Source organism: Castor canadensis, chromosome 6 (genome assembly GCF_047511655.1).
Source record: "Castor canadensis chromosome 6, mCasCan1.hap1v2, whole genome shotgun sequence".
NCBI classification, from domain to species: Eukaryota; Metazoa; Chordata; class Mammalia; order Rodentia; family Castoridae; genus Castor; species Castor canadensis.
The window spans coordinates 76,706,451-76,723,993 of NC_133391.1; the positions used below are offsets into that span (position 1 = coordinate 76,706,451).

Sequence of the window (17,543 nt, forward strand, 5' to 3'; positions counted from 1 at the left end):
CTTGATGTTATTACAGATCCAGCCCTATAACAGGACCCTCAAGGTTAAGCCTGCAACTAATGTTCATTCAACAAAGTTCACTATTTCTATCACATTTCACACTAGCGTGTTCCTGTGACAGTGAAAATCTACTGTGGTCAAAGTTGCAGACCTGAGTCTGAATTTCCTGACCCTGGGTTTGGTGCAGTGAGGCAGGTCAATTATAAAAGGGAGATTATGGCAGGGGCAGGGCTGGGGGCAGGTGATCCACCTCCAAAGAGAAGCATTTTCAGAGAGCCAAGCTGGGGAGAAGACATCTCATCTTCAATGAGAAAGGACAGGAAATAAGAAAAATGTAGTCAAAGCAAGCCTCTCCTGGACCCCAGAAGAGAAACTCCTTGTTATGCTGAGGCTGTGCAAGAGTCCCTGGTTCATGGCGGGTTGTGGTGAGGACCCATGGCTGTCTGAGGATACAGGAAGTTCTGGAAGTGTGAAATTGCTATTATCATAAATATAGAGCTTTACTGATAAGGGATAAACAAGACTCCCTAAGAAGAGTGAGAGGCTTGAGAAGAAGCCATTTCTCTTTACAACTTTGAGTGTTCAGAAAATCCTGGCAAGGACAGAGGCAGCCAGCTGGCTGAAGTGAGAAAGGGTGTGAGAAGAGACAAGAGGATAAGGGGACAAAGAGGAGCCTTGTTGAGGGGAGGTCTTGGGTCAATAATTGCTGGAGAAAAATGCCAGCTAGGATTTGTGGTGGACTTTTCCAAGGAAGAGTGAGCCAACTCTCTTTCCAAGGTAAACACTTCTTGAAGTAATGTGTCCAGAAGGGTCCACAATGCAGGCCTGGGATCCAGGAACCTGACTCAAGGAGGAGGATGGAAGGGCAGGAGGGCTGGGTGGACGGGTGGGGTGAGGGGTCAAGGTGAGATGGAGAAACTGTGTCCCAGATACTGTGGCAAAACATGAGGGTTGATTTGGGCTCTCAGTTCCCTTCCCGTGGGAGCCCAAGATGGGAGCTTTGTGGTGGGGCTCTTGAGGTCTCTCAGTAATAATAATAATAGTAACCTCACTTTTTATAAGGTGTCATAAGATAATATTACTTAATAATTTATATCATAATTATTGAACATTTATATAAGCATCTCTTTGCTAAGAATTTTATGTAACTTTAACTCATTCCATCCTCACAATAACCCTCTGAGTTTAGGTAATATTGTTATCCCCATTGTAGGGAAGAGGAAACTGAGACTCAGAGAGCCGAAATCACCTAGGCAAGGTCCCACAGAAAGTAGCAGTAAAATTGAGACTTGCCCTCAGCTGGACTGACCTTAGGGCCTTGGCTCCCCCAACCAGGGAAGAGGCTTAACCAGCATGGAGAAAAGAAGGAAAACCCTGGATGTCACTGGTGTCATGAATCAAATGCCATCGAACAATCATGGCATCCACTAACTGGATGTCTACTTCTATATTTTATCAACCCTGACGCCATAAATTGTAAGATATGCCATCATTTTGTGTACCACTAAGAGAAAGTGCTGCAAGCCTGATTTTAGAGACATTAAAACACTAACAATCTGGGCATCTGAGGTGATGAAATATTTTAAGTGCCATACCAGGCTAGGAGCTCTGCAGCAGCCACATGTCACCCTGCTTGTCCAGAAAGGACTCAGAGCTTAGAGCAGAGGAGTCTGTGCCCATGGTTGGTGACACAGATCTGGGGAGCTACAGAGCCTGGATCTGTGCTGTGCTTAAACTCCCTAACCTAAAACATCAGACCACACTGCCTCTCAAGGAGGTGGGTCATCGTGGTCATTTGTTCCTTCTGGTGAGCATGGCACATAAAAAACACAATGGAGGCACAAAATTCAGGAGGAAGGAAACTGTGCCTTGTACCCCTGCACAGGGCTCACCTGTGACTGGCATCACTTGGTGTCTCAAGCTCCCCAGAGACTCTGCCATGTGTCCTTGGGTTGTGAAGTCAGACAACACCTTCAGGAAGATCTCAGAGCTATTTGTTTACTGGTTTGTAAGCCTCCTCAGTCTAGGGTCTTTCTCTGACCCACCTCTCCCTTTTCCCAAACTCTGCTTGTGGTTTGTGCCATATCCCATAGTATCATCCTTGACCTTGACCTTTATTCTTCCTACATCTTCCTTGTCTCCTCCCATCTCTCCAAGCATCTTACCCTTCCAGGCTCACCTGCCTTCTTCAAAAGCCTTATTCATGTTTTAATCACTTCCTAGCCTTTTTTACACCTCCTTCTCATGAAAGGTTTTCTAGAATCCCAGCAGGCTCAGATGAAAATATGGGGTAAGGGAGAGGTACAATAAAGAGGTCGTCATGTGGGAAAGTCAACTAGCCGTGTTTCCTTGCTTTCCTTTTGACTCCAAGGACTTTACCATCCACTGTGGGCTGTCATGGACAAGCTGCCTTTTGGCTTCCGACTGGTGTCGTCATCGTGTATCGCCTTGCCCTCTGCCCTCTTGGCCACCCTTCCACAGTTTTCCATGGTGAAGGAAAGCAGTTATAGTCAATTAAATCTTCCCCCATCTCTTTCAGACACCCTTGTTCTCTCCCCTTCCAGCCGCTGAGTCACTCTTTCCCATCACACCTCTTCTCAAGGCCTTTCCTGACGCTGGTGATGAAGGATGGGACTTGGCACTCTCCCTTCCCTGATTTTACTCCCCATTTCAACAAGACATTAAAATCACAACTTGGGAACGCTTCCTAATTGGCAAAGTCATTCTATTGGAAATGCCCAGTTTCTTCTTTCCTGACTGACCTTCTCCTCACTCATCCTCTGCCTTCTTTTTCTTTGCACGGCAATCTCAACCCAGTCCAACTTTCCCACAAAGCCTCTCCAAGAGGAACTTTAAAACAACTTGCAATTTCAGTATATGTAAACCTTATTGAATGTTAAAGGTACATGTTTTCAGTGTTTGATCAAAGTGTGAAACCTGCTCAGTACAGCTTTCCTTTGTTCTAAGACCCCCTGGGACAGACATGTCTGGTGTATTCATGTCCTCCATACACAGAGGCAGGGGTCTAGCTCAGCGATAGATTTGCCTAGTTGTGCAAGGCTCTGGGTTCCATCCCTGCACTGCAAAGAAAAAAAGGGGAAAAAAAAGTATGTGTTAAATGAATGATTAATTAGCAGTCCTCATCAGGATTGTGTGTCCATTTAGGATGTCAGCTCCATGAGGGTATCCAGTTTTTCAACAAATATTTATTGAGACCCTACTATGCTGTGATAAGCATGGTAGACAGTAATAAAATAATACAAGAATCCCTGTCCTCTTGTAGTTGACCTTCTAATGGAAAATGCCATTGAAAAATCATTATATTGTCGACCACCTAATATTAAACTCAGAGAAGTGTGCTGAGGAGAGTCTTGACACGGTAGAACGTTAAGAAATTGGGAAAGAGAGGCAGTTGGAGAATGACATGAAGGCGTTCTAAACAGCTTTATTGAAATATAAACTCATATTGAAATATAACATCAGTGGGTGAATTCTGATGTACACAACTCGGTGGCTTTTAGTATACTCACAGAATCATGCAACTATGGCCACTATCTAACTTCAGGACATTTTCAACACCTTTAAGCACTCATGCCCTATTTCCTTCCCTCCCCTAGCTCCTGGCAACAAGTAATTTACTTTCTGTCTCTATGGACTTGCCTGTTCTGGATGTTTCATATACATGGAGTCATATGCCGTGTGGTCTTTTGAGACTGGCTTCTTTCACATCACACAATGGTTTTGACATTCGTCTTGCTGTAACAAGTAAAAAAAGCATTTTGCTCCTTTTTATGGCTGACTAATCCACTATATGAATTACCACATTTATTCATTCATCAGTGAGGGCAGCTACTTTTTGGTTATTATGAGTAATCCTGTGAACATTAGTGGACTCACTTTTATATGAACACATGTTTTCATTTCTCTTTGGTATATACTTAGGCGTGGGACTGTTGGGTGACATGGTGACTGTATGCTTCACCATTTGAGGAACTATGGAGTGTATCCTAAGTGGCAGAAATATTTTGCATTCCCACCAGCAATGTATGAGGGGTCCAGTTCCTCCACGCCCTTGCCAATAGTTGTTACTATCTGTCTTTTTCATCAAAGCCATTCCAGTAGGTGGGACGTGATGTTGTGCTTTTGATTTGCATTTCTCGGTGGCAAAAGATGTTGAACATGTTTTGCTGTGAGATGAGACCATCTGTATTATGTTTGTGAGGTAGCTACTGACTGGGTTCCCAGGACAAGTGCCTGCATGTCACAGGTGCTCAGCAATATTTATTTTATTTTATTTTTGGTTTTGTTTTTTGAGATGGGATCTCTCTTTGTAGCCCAGGCTGGCCGTGTGCTGGTCATTCTCCTCTCTCAGCCCCCTGAGTGCTGGGATTACAGGTACACACTACTAAGCCTGGCTTCAGTAACATTTATCGAATGAACGTAATTAAGGGTGGAGTGAAGACGTGTGCCTGGAAGGACATTGGTTCCATTAGCTGTGGCAGGCCTGCAAGAGGAATGGTTGTGTGGGGGAAATGTTTTGTAAATATGAAGCAATGCATTACCATCCCTCTCACCCATCCAACTGCTTGTAAACCGTGTTTCATTGGGACCTCCCTTCTCAGAAACCAGGCCAGGAGCCTTGTCTCAAGAGCCAGAGAAGAAAGGAGGACATAGAATAAAGAAGACAGTTGGCTTCAGCTGCCAAGATTTGTGGAGATATTTAAGAAATGACTTGCACTCCCATCGCATATAGAGAGGACAAGGCTTGGCAGACAGTGGAGCTCAGGCCACTGTGGAGAGGACGTGATACCTATCTGCTACTGAGGTTTAGCCCCAAGATGGAGTTAGAGAAGAAGATATGAGTGTGTGGGAGGGGGAAGGCTTTGATTTTAGAAATGTACTATTGACTTAAGGGGATACTGAAGACAAGGCGGCTGTGCATCATGGGGCAGCTGGGCGTGCTGAGAGGTTGGAAGGTGCTCTCAGATGGCAAGTGTGTGTGCACTGATGCTGTTCCCACGTGATGCAGAAGTCAAGATGCAAGCCAGAGGCGCCTGTGGGATGACCCTATAGCGGGGCCAGGGACAGACATCCTGGGTGGGGAGGCAGAGGTCCATGGCCAGCAAGAACTGGTGGGCCAAGGACCCACCCTGGGCCCCGACCCAGCCAGGAGAGACCAGCAGCCCCAACTTGAGTCATAAGTTCAAGGGGTGGGCTTGAACTTTGCAGACGCAGGGCTCATACTGGGAGCGTGGGCCCCAGAGGACCCTGTGTAGAAGGAGCTCAGTTCTTCCCTTCTGGGGAGAGGCTAGATGCCACCTCAGGAGGATCAGGGAGGGTAGAAGCTGGAAGGAGCTGAGGGGGCAGAGCGTCACCTAACAGGGCTATTAAAATTTTCATGTGGATGAGACAAGTTGTTTTCAGCTATCTTCCAGGTGAGGTCTTGTGAAGAAGCCTCAACTGTAGACCAAGAGAAATGGTGGCCTTGTTGCAAGGGGAAAGTCATGGCATCACCCAGGGGACAGAGTTCTCCCTGTCTGCTCAGCAGTGACCCACACACAGAGCAAATGAGACAACACAGCCCCATTCCTGTTGCTGTCTGTGGCTCCCAGGGTGGCCCTGGCGTCAAGAAATGCCCGGGGTGGAGCATCTCTCCCCTTCAACCAGAAAAACAGTCCAAAGTGCATGACCTTTGTCATCTTTGGCTATGATCCTCTCAGATGAATTTGGACTGACCAGGCTAAAGCAACAGCACTCCTCTACCAGCGGTCCCCGGCTGTTGAGGCCTTCTTTGTCGCAGGCGCTGAGCTAATGCTTTGTATATGTCCTGAATCTTCCCTGGGACCCTCTGAAAGTAGGTGTACTGTTGCTATTCATATTTCATAGCTAAAGAAGCGGGGGTCTTAGTGATGTTTCCCAGAATCTAGGTGAGTGGTTGGGCCAGGATCTGACCTAACTGCATTGTCTCTTGTTCTGCTTAGAGCTAAAGCAAGAGCTGAGTAAGAGCTTTTCACTGAAGAAAAATACAGAAATGTTTTCTATTTGTAAAAAAAAAAAAAAAAAAAGTGCCCATTTCCCAACAACGAGAATGGTTAACTAGGAAACTGACATGTAACCAAGATGGTAGAGAACTTGGGAACTCATTTTAGCTACCCCTCTCCCAAGCCAAAGCTGCCAAACTGAAGGCATTATTGGTTATGTGACTATCCTTAAACAACATTTTACCTGGCTCACTTAAGCTTCTATCATCCACACACCATCCGTCAGGTTTTCATCTCACAGTTATTGAGCCTACTGTGTGTGAGGCACTGGGGACCCAAAATTACCAGGAAGCTCTCCCTTTAAGGAGAAATCTCCAGAACACCATACATACAGGTACCAGGAGGGTGGTTCTCTGTATCCTGTCTCTTCACTTCCTTCACGTCTTGGCTTATATGCCACCTTTCAAGGATTTTTTTTTTTTTGATACTGGGGGTTTGAACTCAGGGTCTCATGCTTGCTAGGCAGGTGCTCTACCACTTGAACCACTCTGCCAGCCCTGTTTTTTTGTGTTGAGTATTTTCAAGATAGGATCTCAGAACTAGTTGCTTGGGCTGGCTTTGAACCGTGGTCCTCCTGATCTCTGCCTCCTGAGTAGCTAGGATTACAGGCATAAGCCTGCTTGTTGTCTTACTCTTTATTCTCTGTCTTGGCTCCTTAACAGTATATCCTATATCCTCCAAAGTACAATTTGCTATTTTTCTTTCTTTGCCCCCTGATCATTTGTGTATGTGTGTGTGTGTGGTGTGTATGTAAAGCTCGGCCATGATGTGGTCCCATCAGCACAGGGACCACCATACCTATGTACCTCACCAAAGAGTCTATAAGACCTGATCCATAGTGTGTAGTTAGTTTGTTGCCTGAATAAATAAAGGTTGCAGCCAGATCACACAGCCCTTGAATGTCAAGCTAAGAAGCTTGAACTTGGCCTGTAGGCAATGAGAAATAATGGAGGAAGTTTGATCAGGGTCAAGGCTCAATCAGCTTTGTGGTTTGGGAGAACAAGGCTGGAGATGTTGTGGATGAGGAAAGAGGAATAAACTACAGAGAGGAAAAGTAGAAGCAACCGCCATAGATAAGCTGAGAATGTGTTGGCCAGGAAAATGTAGTAGATATGCAGGTAGATCTTTAGGAGAGGCCTATGGGCTGTGAGGGAAGGGAATATAACCAAGTCTGCAACGTGGGCTACTTTGTCACTGCTGCACTGCCGTTAATCAAGCAGAGGTAAGGCAAGGAGCACCCCTCCACTCCCCTTGGGACAGGCCTGAAGAATGTGTACGAAGGCTTCCAGGAGATTCTAGGAGCTGTGAATCTGCCATTGGGGAAGAAGTACAGGATAGGATTTGGGAAGCATGGTGGTCTCTGAAGCAGACAAGGACTCCCAGAGAGAACATTGATATTAAGAAAGACCACCTAGCACAGGACTCTGAGAATGTGACACTTCCAAGGGTGGCAAAGGGAAAGAACAGGGCAGGACACCAAGCAAGGGCAAGTAGGGAAAGAAGAGCCAGGCCAGCATTAGTGGTGAAACTGGAGAGGGAGAACTGTCTGGCATGGGCCCACTGGGTCTGAGAGTCCACGAGAGCCAGGCTAACACTCACTTTCAGCTGCACAGGATGGCAGGATGCACCACAGGCCGGGTCTGGTGGTTAACGGGAACCAAATGTGAGTGTGAGGCTAAACCTTCCAATTGGTAAAGGCAAATTGATTAAGAACAACATCTAAGCTAGGTGTGGTGGAGCACACCTGTCATCTCAGCTATGCAGGAGGCAGTGGTAGGAGGGTCCTGGTCCAAGGCTGGCCCCAGGAAAAAGAGAGATTGTATCTGAAAAATAAAGAAAAAGGGCTGGAGGTGAGGCTCAGATGGTAGAGGACCCGCCTAGTAAGCCTGAGGTCTGAGTTCAAAACCCACTATAGTTGGTGAGCAGCATTCTGGCCTTCATTTCAGAGGGTTGGGCTTTAAAAGTGTGTGGGGGTTTTTGTTTGTTTTTTTATGGATTGGAGGTATGGCTCAAATGGTAGAGTGCCTGCTTTGCGAGTGCAAAGCCCTGAGTTCAAACCCTGTACCCACCAAGAAAAAAGTGTTGTTTTTTTTTATATGATTTTTAAAAATTTAGTTATAATTCCATATATATTAAGTTTTCCTTTTTATGGCTGTTTGTTATTTGCTTGGCTGTGTAATTTATTTTATTATTGGTGCATCATTGCTGGTCTTACCAGTCATGGATGATTCTGCACATAGTGTGCTGTTTCCTAAAAGGGCTTCTTGAATTTGTCTGGAACTGGGAATGAAAAGCACAGGGAGGGAAATACACTTCCAAGAAAGCTTGTAAATGGAAAACAGGGCTTTGAAGTATTCCAGCCTGATGACTATACAGCGTTATGCGTTATGCATTCATGCAGTTCTTCCTAACCTGAGAAATAACGGCCAAATGCAAAGTACTCTCAAAGATATAAAATAACAATCCACTCCTCTTGGGTTGAGTGTTTATCTTCTATGCCTACAGCCAATATTTGAAGAAGGTACAGATTCCCAAGGACACATGTAGGCTGTTAAAAGAGTTGTGGTGTGGTAAATTTGTTCACAGATTTCAGGGAGATCCTCAGTTGAAGGACATTAAAAATTTTTTTTAGACATGATTACATTCCTGGGATTTGGTATTTAGTATGTGAAATCGTATGTTTAATTATATTTCCAGACCGTTCTTTGGCACAAAGTGGGGAAAACTCTCTCTCCTTCCTGGAGAAAACACAAAAACGTTCAGGAAAAAACAATGAAGCAGAACTAGCCTGTTCTCAGGGACCCTGGGATTTCACCTTGGTGGTAACACACTTGGCTCAGAGCGCCCTCTTCTGGTCTCAGGCTCCACTGCACCAGCCCTAGTCTAGCCCACCCAAGGGCAAGAGGTGTCTGATTTCCAGTGTTTGTAAGGTGGCTCTAGCTTTCCAACTCACATCCATGAGTCTCTTGATGTTCTCTTTCGACATTTGTGCTACTTTTCAGGGCTCTGCCTCCTCTTTAGGAACAATTCCTTGAAGACTGCAGTATTTTTTTAATTCTCTCCTTAGATCTCAGTTATGCCATTGTGATTCCATTTACATTTGGTAATTGGGTGGAATAAAATTTTGGATAAGTGGTGACTAGATCTAAAAGCCAAAGCAGAATGGCAAACAATTCTCTGCATCATTACTCAGTGCATTCGAGCAAAGTATGGCTGAGACTGGGGGTTTCTGTCCACTCTGGAAGGTCGTCAGAACCTTGGCCAGCCTCATCTTTCCCACACTCATTTAGCAATATTTGCTGAGTACCTACCATGTGCTAGCGAGAAGGATGGTGGAGAAGATGAGAATAGTGCCGCTTCAATCATGATATGCGACAACTGGGAGGGGTTTTTATTGCAAAATGTTTGGAGATCTAAGAGCATGGTAATAGCTTACTGGGGCCTTAGTGATGTTCTTACAAAGGACCCGTCCATCTGTCCTGTGCTGCTACCATCATTTAACTAGGTTAATCCATGCAACTCAGAAATGGCTTCTTTCTAGCGTTGTGTCAGGGTCTATTCAATCCTCCAAGGAACACGCTCATGCTCTGTAATAATGGGGAAGAAGGGGCAGCATGAAAGAAAACAATTTTTCCAAATAACTACGCTCCTTGGAGCTTGGGTGGGCAGAGCTGAGGCCGGGCCCTGTTTGGATGTTAGGAGCCTGTGGTTACCTGGCACTATCTTTATAAACCCTGCTGAGTGAGCAATGGACCTGTCACCCTGTGCCTGCCCTTCACGCTGCTCCTCCTCCAAGTAAAAGAGATTTTTTCCTCTCTCTCTCCCTCCTTTCTCTCGCTCCCTCTCTCTCAGGGGTTCATCTGCCAGACAGAAGGATTTATCCTTCAAAAGGGCCAGCCCCCAAAAGGGGGTATTTCTTTCTAGGCATGCCACAGCATTTATGGAGTTGAAGAGCAGACAACAACACTAGCAGATGAACCAGGCAATGTCATCCAAAAGCGATAAGACAGTGATGCAAGACCAAGGGCCCAAGGAACCAAATTCCATCCAATCACATTCCACTAGTTATTTATGCCCTGACTTTTACTAAACTTCAGATGAACCTCAGCTGGGAGGTGGACATCCTTCCTTCCTCACTTCTCTTGGAATCACAATCACAATATGATGCCTATTCAGGAAAGCCAGGCATCCTTCTAGTCTACTGTTCACAGTTCAGTGAATAACCTACTCATTCGTCATAAAAGAACTTGTCTTTCTTTAAAAAAAAAGTTAGCATTCTTTCTAAAATCATTCCAATTTCCAAGAGAGAGGTTACCAAAGAGTTGTATTTTGTGGGCTTGCTCCAGCAAAAATTCAGGTGCCCTTTCCCAAGTTACTTTAAATCCAGTTCCTTCAACTCAGCTCACCAAATACTGATTGAACTGAGAACTGTGTTAGAAAAAAGACCTGGACACTACCCTCAGGAAACTCACAGACCAAGGATGAGACAGATGATAAACACACCACTCCAGTCCAACATGGTGAGCACAAGAGATTTACACACAAGGCAGCACTTCCAAGCCTTTGCCCTAATGGAGTTATGGTCTGGAGGGAGAGCCAGACACTAATCGGAAAATTGCGCAAGTTAAAGTAGAATTTAAACCCTGACCAGTGCCCTGAAGGAGAGGCAGGCGGTGCTGTGAGAGCTTTGATGTGGCATTTGGCTGGAGTGTATGTGTGTGTATGTTGCGGGGGCGGGGGGTCTGCATGATGGGTCCAGGTGAATTAGCTATAGAGTGGTGCGACAGTGGTCTAGGCATGGGAAAATATGTGCAAAGGAATTGTGGCAGGGAGCACACAGTGTATCCAAGGGACCAATGAGGCCATGTGGCTGGAGCACAGGGACAGCGAGATTGGCTCCATGGGATCTGGTGGTTGGCCATGGCCTTCACTTCCGTATGCTCACTTCCTCCTCTGCATCAATGGGATGAAACAGTATCCTGCTGGTGGAATGAGCGAGCACACAGACGTACGCATGCGCGCTGCTGGCACTGGCTGCTTTATTATAATTGTCTTCCTGTCATTCTCGCCAGGCCGCGCCTGTGGTGGGGACCTGCAGGCTGGGCTGAGTGTTTATTTTTCACAGTTCACACTGGATCTGTGGGCACAGTGCTATGGAGGTCTTGGAAGCCACAGAAATTAGCATAAACTCCTGTAAAGGTAACCACTGGCTTTCTGCAGACATTCTGAATGAATGACCGGCTGGCCTTCTAACCACAAGGCTCAAAACAACCACCAAGAGTTTATCCCAAATACCCAGAAAAAAAAATAAATAAGACGGAGGAAGGAGGACAGAGCCTCCCAAGAGAAAGCTGTCTATAAATGGAAAATTACACTGAAAGAAAACAAATCTTATTTGATGTGAACCCATTTTTGACTCTGTCTGGAAATCCAGGCCAGAGGAAGCAGAGGGGACAGGGAGTGAGCCGATGTGTCCAGGCTGAGACTGCCTGCGGGGGCTGGGGTGGGCACATGTGTGTGCTGTGACAGGGCCATGAGGAAGCCTCCAGCCAACTGCCAAGGTACCCACACCTCTGGCTAGACGCAGACAGACCCAGGCTTTGCTAGGGCTGCTTCTGCACCATGACGCACGCCTGGCTTCACGGCTGGCCCACCAGCTGGGGGAGGGCGGGGACCAGGGCACAGATTTGGGGAGAAGATTGTAGGAGCACTGTGGGGCGCTTCTGCTTCCTCAAATGGGACCTAATAAGATCATCAGAGCATCAAATGGGATAATACGTAACTAATGATACTGTCTTCTGGCTCTACCACCCACTGCTACAGAGCACTAGGCAACTTCTGAACATCTCTGTGCTTCGTATTTCTCATTAGCAAAAAAGATGCAACCTTACAATTTAAATGGCTCTACTTCAAAATATTAGCAATAGTAAGAACATGTGGGGACATGTTTTTACTATGTGCAAACACTGTTAAGAAACTTCCAGGTGGGTATAGCTCAAATCCAGTCATACCCCGCATAATGACAACCACAGACCACAGATGCAAGGGTCCCATAAGATCAGAAAGCCTACTGACACATTTAGCTCATACATCCTAGGATGCTCGCCCCACAGAGGGGTCAAACAACACATCTCTCAGAGTGTCCCTATCGTAAAGCAGCATATGACTGGTTTTTGTAGGGGTGTTTTTGTTTTTTCCAGTACTGGGGCTTGAACTCAGGGCCTTGCAGTTGCTAGGCAGGTGCTCTACCACTTGAGCCATGCCCCCCTCACCCCAGCCCTTTTTTGCTTTAGTTATTTTTCAGATAGGCTCTCGTGCATTTTGTCTGGGCGGGCCTCATACCTTGATCTTCTTACCTCTGCCTCCCGAATGTGAATACATTTGTCAAAACCCATAGAAGGTGAGCCTTACTGCAAACTATGGAGCTGGTGACAATGCCGTGTGAATGCAGATTCACGGATTCTAAAATACATGCCACTCTATGAGGGGTGGAGACTGTTTGTGAGTGTGGGTGATGCCACTTGCTATACTTTCTGTTCTATTTTGTTGTGATCCTAAAACTGCTCTAAGGAAAATGTCAATTAAAAGAAGGAAAGGAAGGGAGGGAGGGAAGGAGGGAAGAGAGGAAGGAAGGAAGATTGAGTGACACAGGTTTTAGGGGCATAACTGACACTTAAATCTCACCATGTCTGAACTTAGAACCTGGTTCTGAGTTATGCCATCTGAGCTACAATGGTGGATCAGGTTCCCAGGTGCAGGGGGTAGGGTGTGTGTGTGTGAAGAAGGTTGCAGAAAAGAAGGGCGTTGAGGCTCAGAGAGGAAGGTCACCAGGGACCTCGGGTTATCTTTTACTGTGTGTTACTTGTTCTCAGGAGGAACCCCCAGCCTTCTCCGAGGCACCAGGCCACCATTACCGCCACCCTCCCATCAACGCACGCACACTTAACTCCTCAGTGGGAGGAGATCTGGGCTGTGCCTGTGTCCGTTTGAGGGATGAGGATGTGTGTTGAACTATGTATTTTTACTTGTAGTTCACGATGTTTGCTCTTCTGACCTAACCTCCCACCACCGACAACACAGCAAATCCCCATTTTCCATTTAAAGCATTTCTAGAACCTGTGCCTCATGGTGGATGCTGTGTTATCACATTCTCCCATCAGATTAGTAGGGTGACTGAGGACTGCATTCTGACTTCTCTAGTGAGATTAGAGCAACACCCAGCTCTATGAATCTGTCATAGTTTCAAATAACGGGACTGCGAACCAACTGCAAAAGTATGTGCATTGATTGTCAAGTGCTCTGACAACAGCAGTTTCGGGCATGCTTCTCACCACCATCGTCATCATTTGTCATCCATGCTGGCCATGTAAGAAGTTCTGGGCTAAGTTGGTTATGCGCCCCATGTTGCTTGGTCTTCACAAATTCCTATGAGGTACGCACTGTTAGGATTATCATTTTGCTGATGAAGAAACTGAAGGTCAGGGAGGTTACGTGACTTCCCAAGGTCAACACCACCAAGTGAGTGGTGAGGCCAGTATCTGAGGCTGTGGGAATCCACAGACTATATTTTAAACTGCTGTGTTTACCTTTCTGTCTTTTCAAACATTTTGTCATGTTATCTTGATACATCCTATGATTCCCCTGTCTTCTACTTGAAGTGAAATGACAGAATGTCACACCCTGGCACTGTTCCTGGCACAGAAAAACTGTCAATCAATGCTGCTCTCTACCCCTCCCTTTCTCAGTGGAACCACCTGTGTATCCAATGCCTTCCAAACCGTAGGATGCCTAAGGATCACCAAAGGAAGTTAATTTATAGTGTAGAGTCCCAGGCCTGACCCCTGAAGATTCTGGTTCAGTAGGTCTGGGGTGGGGTCAGGAATCTGCATTTTTAAAACAAATGTCCTATGTAGTTCTGATTTTAGTGTTCCTTGAATTACACTTTGAGAAATACTAATCTGTAGGCCTTCAAAGAAAATTAACTTTTACTTTTGAATGCCTGTTAAAGTACTTACATAAAAAGTAGGAAAAAGTCGGAAAGTTCAAAAGGGTAGATGGTCAAAACACCTCGCCTGGTGTAAAGGCATTCTATGGCAGCAGACTTGGAAACAGTGAAAACTAAGAGTAGCCGGGTGTCCAGTCCAAGAGATGAGCTAAACACAGTGCTGGCTACTTGTAAGTTTCTCATAGCTACAAGAATTGCTACAGATAATATATGAAAATGAATAATTATTTCAGGGATAATATTCAGGCCATAAAAGCAAATTGCAGGGCCATACGCACCAAGCACACTATTGCTGTGCCGTAGACACACACACATTTTCACATCTACATGTATACACACACATGCACAAACGCTTGCACACACATACATGATATAGACACATACACACATGCACACATAGCACACACATATACACACACATACATACACTCACTGACTCAGGAGTCAGGAGAAAGTGAATCAAGGGGGATTTCTACTCTCCAATGTCTCATTTCTTTTATATAAATAAAGACATGAAGCAAATTTAAGAAAATGCTAACATGTGTTTAATCTGAGTAGACTGCACACAGGAGTTTCGTATTTTCTTTTTTTATCTTAAATTTAAAAAAAGGAAAGAAAAAGCTGTTCCCTCAGCCCGTGGTCAGACACCAATTCCCTGAGGCATCTCAGTCGCGATGTACTTTTGTCTTGGTCTGGGTCGAGGTCAGCCTGTGCAGTAACAAGCACAGAAATCTCTGTATCTTCATCTGACTCTCTCCGACTGCCCCCACGACCTGGTCTCACCAAGTAAATTCTCTTCCCATCTTTGTCCAGACCCCTTCTCTGCAGGTATCTTCTCTAGTGACAAACATCTCCAGGTGTCGTCCCCATTCTTACTCCCTAAGCCACACCCTGAGATGATGGTACAAACTCTCCCCCCTTCTAGAGGAGAAAATATTTGCTCGTCTTCTACCATTGTAGGCCCCTTAGCTGGGAGTGACAAAAGAGAATAAGAGGAAAATAAACCGAAGTTTATTGACATGTGCACTGCATGTACCCAAGGGAGCACTCCGTGACAAGGACCTCAGGCAAGGTTAGAACCTGGGCTTTTAGAGCATCTTAAGGAAAGACAAATTGCATGTTTAGAAAAGTGGAGTGGGGAAACTTATGCTCTGCTTTTAGTCACACAGGGGAAGGACAGAGAGCTGTATCTACATCTTCTCAAAATAATTACTTGGGGTTGCATATTCTGCCCCCCTCCCTTCCAAGCCTTCACTACCAACACAGGACCTTCCTCTCCTCTCCTTCTCCTCCAATATACCTCCTCTGAGGGCAGACACAATGGCTATTTCTTGGTCTTTGTGTCCCTTGATTTGTGGTGACCCCATTCTTATACTTCTGCCCTGCTCTGATGTTTGTAATCATCCTTTCTCTTCTTACTTCTTTGTCTCATCCCCCTCTTCTCTCATGCCTGTGTGAGCTCCCCAGGGTCCACAGATTCCACCTTCTTCTCTGTTCTCTTGCTCTTCTCCACAGATTGGCTGTCCAGCCCCTGGGCTCCAACCACCCTGGTGAAGAGGCTCTTTGCCTCTTTGCTCCTCTGTGGATTCAGAACTACTTTCTCGATGTTTGGGGACACCATAGACAGAGCAGGCTTAATCTGCTGGCTTCCACACACTTGCTTCTCAGGAATTCTGAATTTCTGTTATCCCAGTGCTTCTCAGATTGAATGCATATAGTAGTCCCTCAAGAGATCAGAGATGACTCTTCTGTGGCAGGGACACCCGAGCTGGCATCTGAGCAATGAGGAGGTAGACAAGCAATGACCTAAGGAAGAGAAGCATCTCAGGCCAAGGGAATAGTGTTTCAGGCAAAGGGAACAGCAAGAACAAAGCTGCTCTGGCAGGTTCATGCTTGGTGTGTTCCAGGAAGAGAAGGAAGGTCACAGTGTGGGTAGAGCACAGTGGGTGAGGGAGGAGAAGAGAGTCATGGGGCCAGGCAGAGGCCAGGGCTGGCCCAGGACTGCTAAGCAGGCATTCCGCCCAACCTCTCTTAGAGGGTTTTGATCAAGAAAGGAAATGTGATCTGACTTCAGCAAGTTGCTCTAAAATGGCAAAGACTGAAACCAGGGGACAGGTAAGAAATAGCAGTGACTTCAGATTTGGCAGTAGCAATGGGGAGGGTAGAAGAAGTCAGACTATGATACATTTTGGAGATAGAACCAATAGAACTTGCTGATGAACTGGATGGGGATAGGTGAAGCAAGAGAGGGAGAAAGACTCCTTCATTTCTGGCGGAAGCCTTGGGGACATTTACAAAGATTTTAACCATTTTGGAAAGAACAGTAGTTCAGTCCGGGCTAGATTAACTTTTAGATAATTAGTGGGCACCCAAGCAGAGATGTTGAGCAGGCAGTGGGATAGCAGATTTGGGTAGAAATGATCTTTCCAACCTTCTTCCCCCTTCCCCGTGAACTCATCATCTCTGCTCAATTTTAACCTAAAGTGGTTTATTTCCTGTTTCTCCCCTCCCCCACCCTTGCCCTGACTATGCCCAGTGCCCCTGCCATGCTTGGCCTTTTGAGACCCTAATCATAAATACAAACCATCTCAAATGACCCATAATTGATTTGCGGGGACTACAACTATGTTTGTGACGTCACTCTTCTCCTGTGAGAGTTCTTTATGTGTATTAACCTGTGCTGGATCATAGCTTCCTGAAGTGCAGAGCTTATAACCATTTATTTACTTCACTTTTTTATTTTTACAATATCTTCCAAGTTATCCAGAAGTGTGCTCAGCACATAGGAGGCTACACATTCAATGTGATGAATAAGTAAATGATTAAGATATGTCCCAAAGTGACTGTGAGTTAATCTAGTCATTGGTGGTCAAAGGTGGGAGATTTCCTAAACTCTAGAGGAACTGAGGACCACTGGGTCTTTGGTGGATTGGTCTAGAGCTACCACATGCAATGCTAAGAGTCTCCCACATGTACATCTCCATGGGTGTCACCTGCAGTAAGCAAAGGGTCTTCTCTTTGAGAAAAATCTGAATCTGATTTATGAGCTCACTAAAAAAGCCTATTAGAAAGTTGGTGATACGTTCTTTTTGGAAGAAAAAAAAATGCATGCGTAATTTTCTCACCATCTCCACAGCTTCCCATGCCCAGCGTTTATAGAACTGGACGGTGGCCAGCTTTGCTGTCTGTGTCTGCAGGTACTGACATCAGGCCAAGGCCCCCAGAAACTGGTGTTGAGCCCTGATTGTCTTAGGATCTCTGTTGAACCTGCCCATGAGGCTGTGTGAACACCAGGTTGATTTATTCTGGCATATTTTGCTACCTGGTGTACCAGGCCATGGATTCTGAAGTGGGGAGCAACAATGACAGGACCAGATAGCAGGTATTGGCGTCTTGACAGACACCTATACAGTAAGAGAAAGATGACTTAGAACTGAAGAGTAGTGACCATGGAGGGAAGCTGGGGTGTGGCCTGACCTCAGGAAGGTGCTAGAGGT

At 45.8% G+C, this 17,543-nt stretch overlaps 1 protein-coding gene across 4 annotated transcripts in view; it reads left to right on the top strand.

Annotated features, from left to right (window-relative positions):
* Positions 1 to 17,543, top strand: part of Fgf1 (fibroblast growth factor 1) — an 88,862-nt gene that overhangs the window by 25,024 nt on the left and 46,295 nt on the right. The window contains exon 1 of one of the 4 annotated variants that reach the window (XM_074076761.1): positions 5,699 to 5,854. The exons of the other annotated variants lie outside the window; for them this stretch is intronic. The gene's annotated coding sequence lies outside the window, so the exon portion shown is untranslated. Of the gene's footprint in view, positions 1 to 5,698; positions 5,855 to 17,543 lie in introns of those variants that run through there. 4 annotated transcript variants of the gene reach the window in all.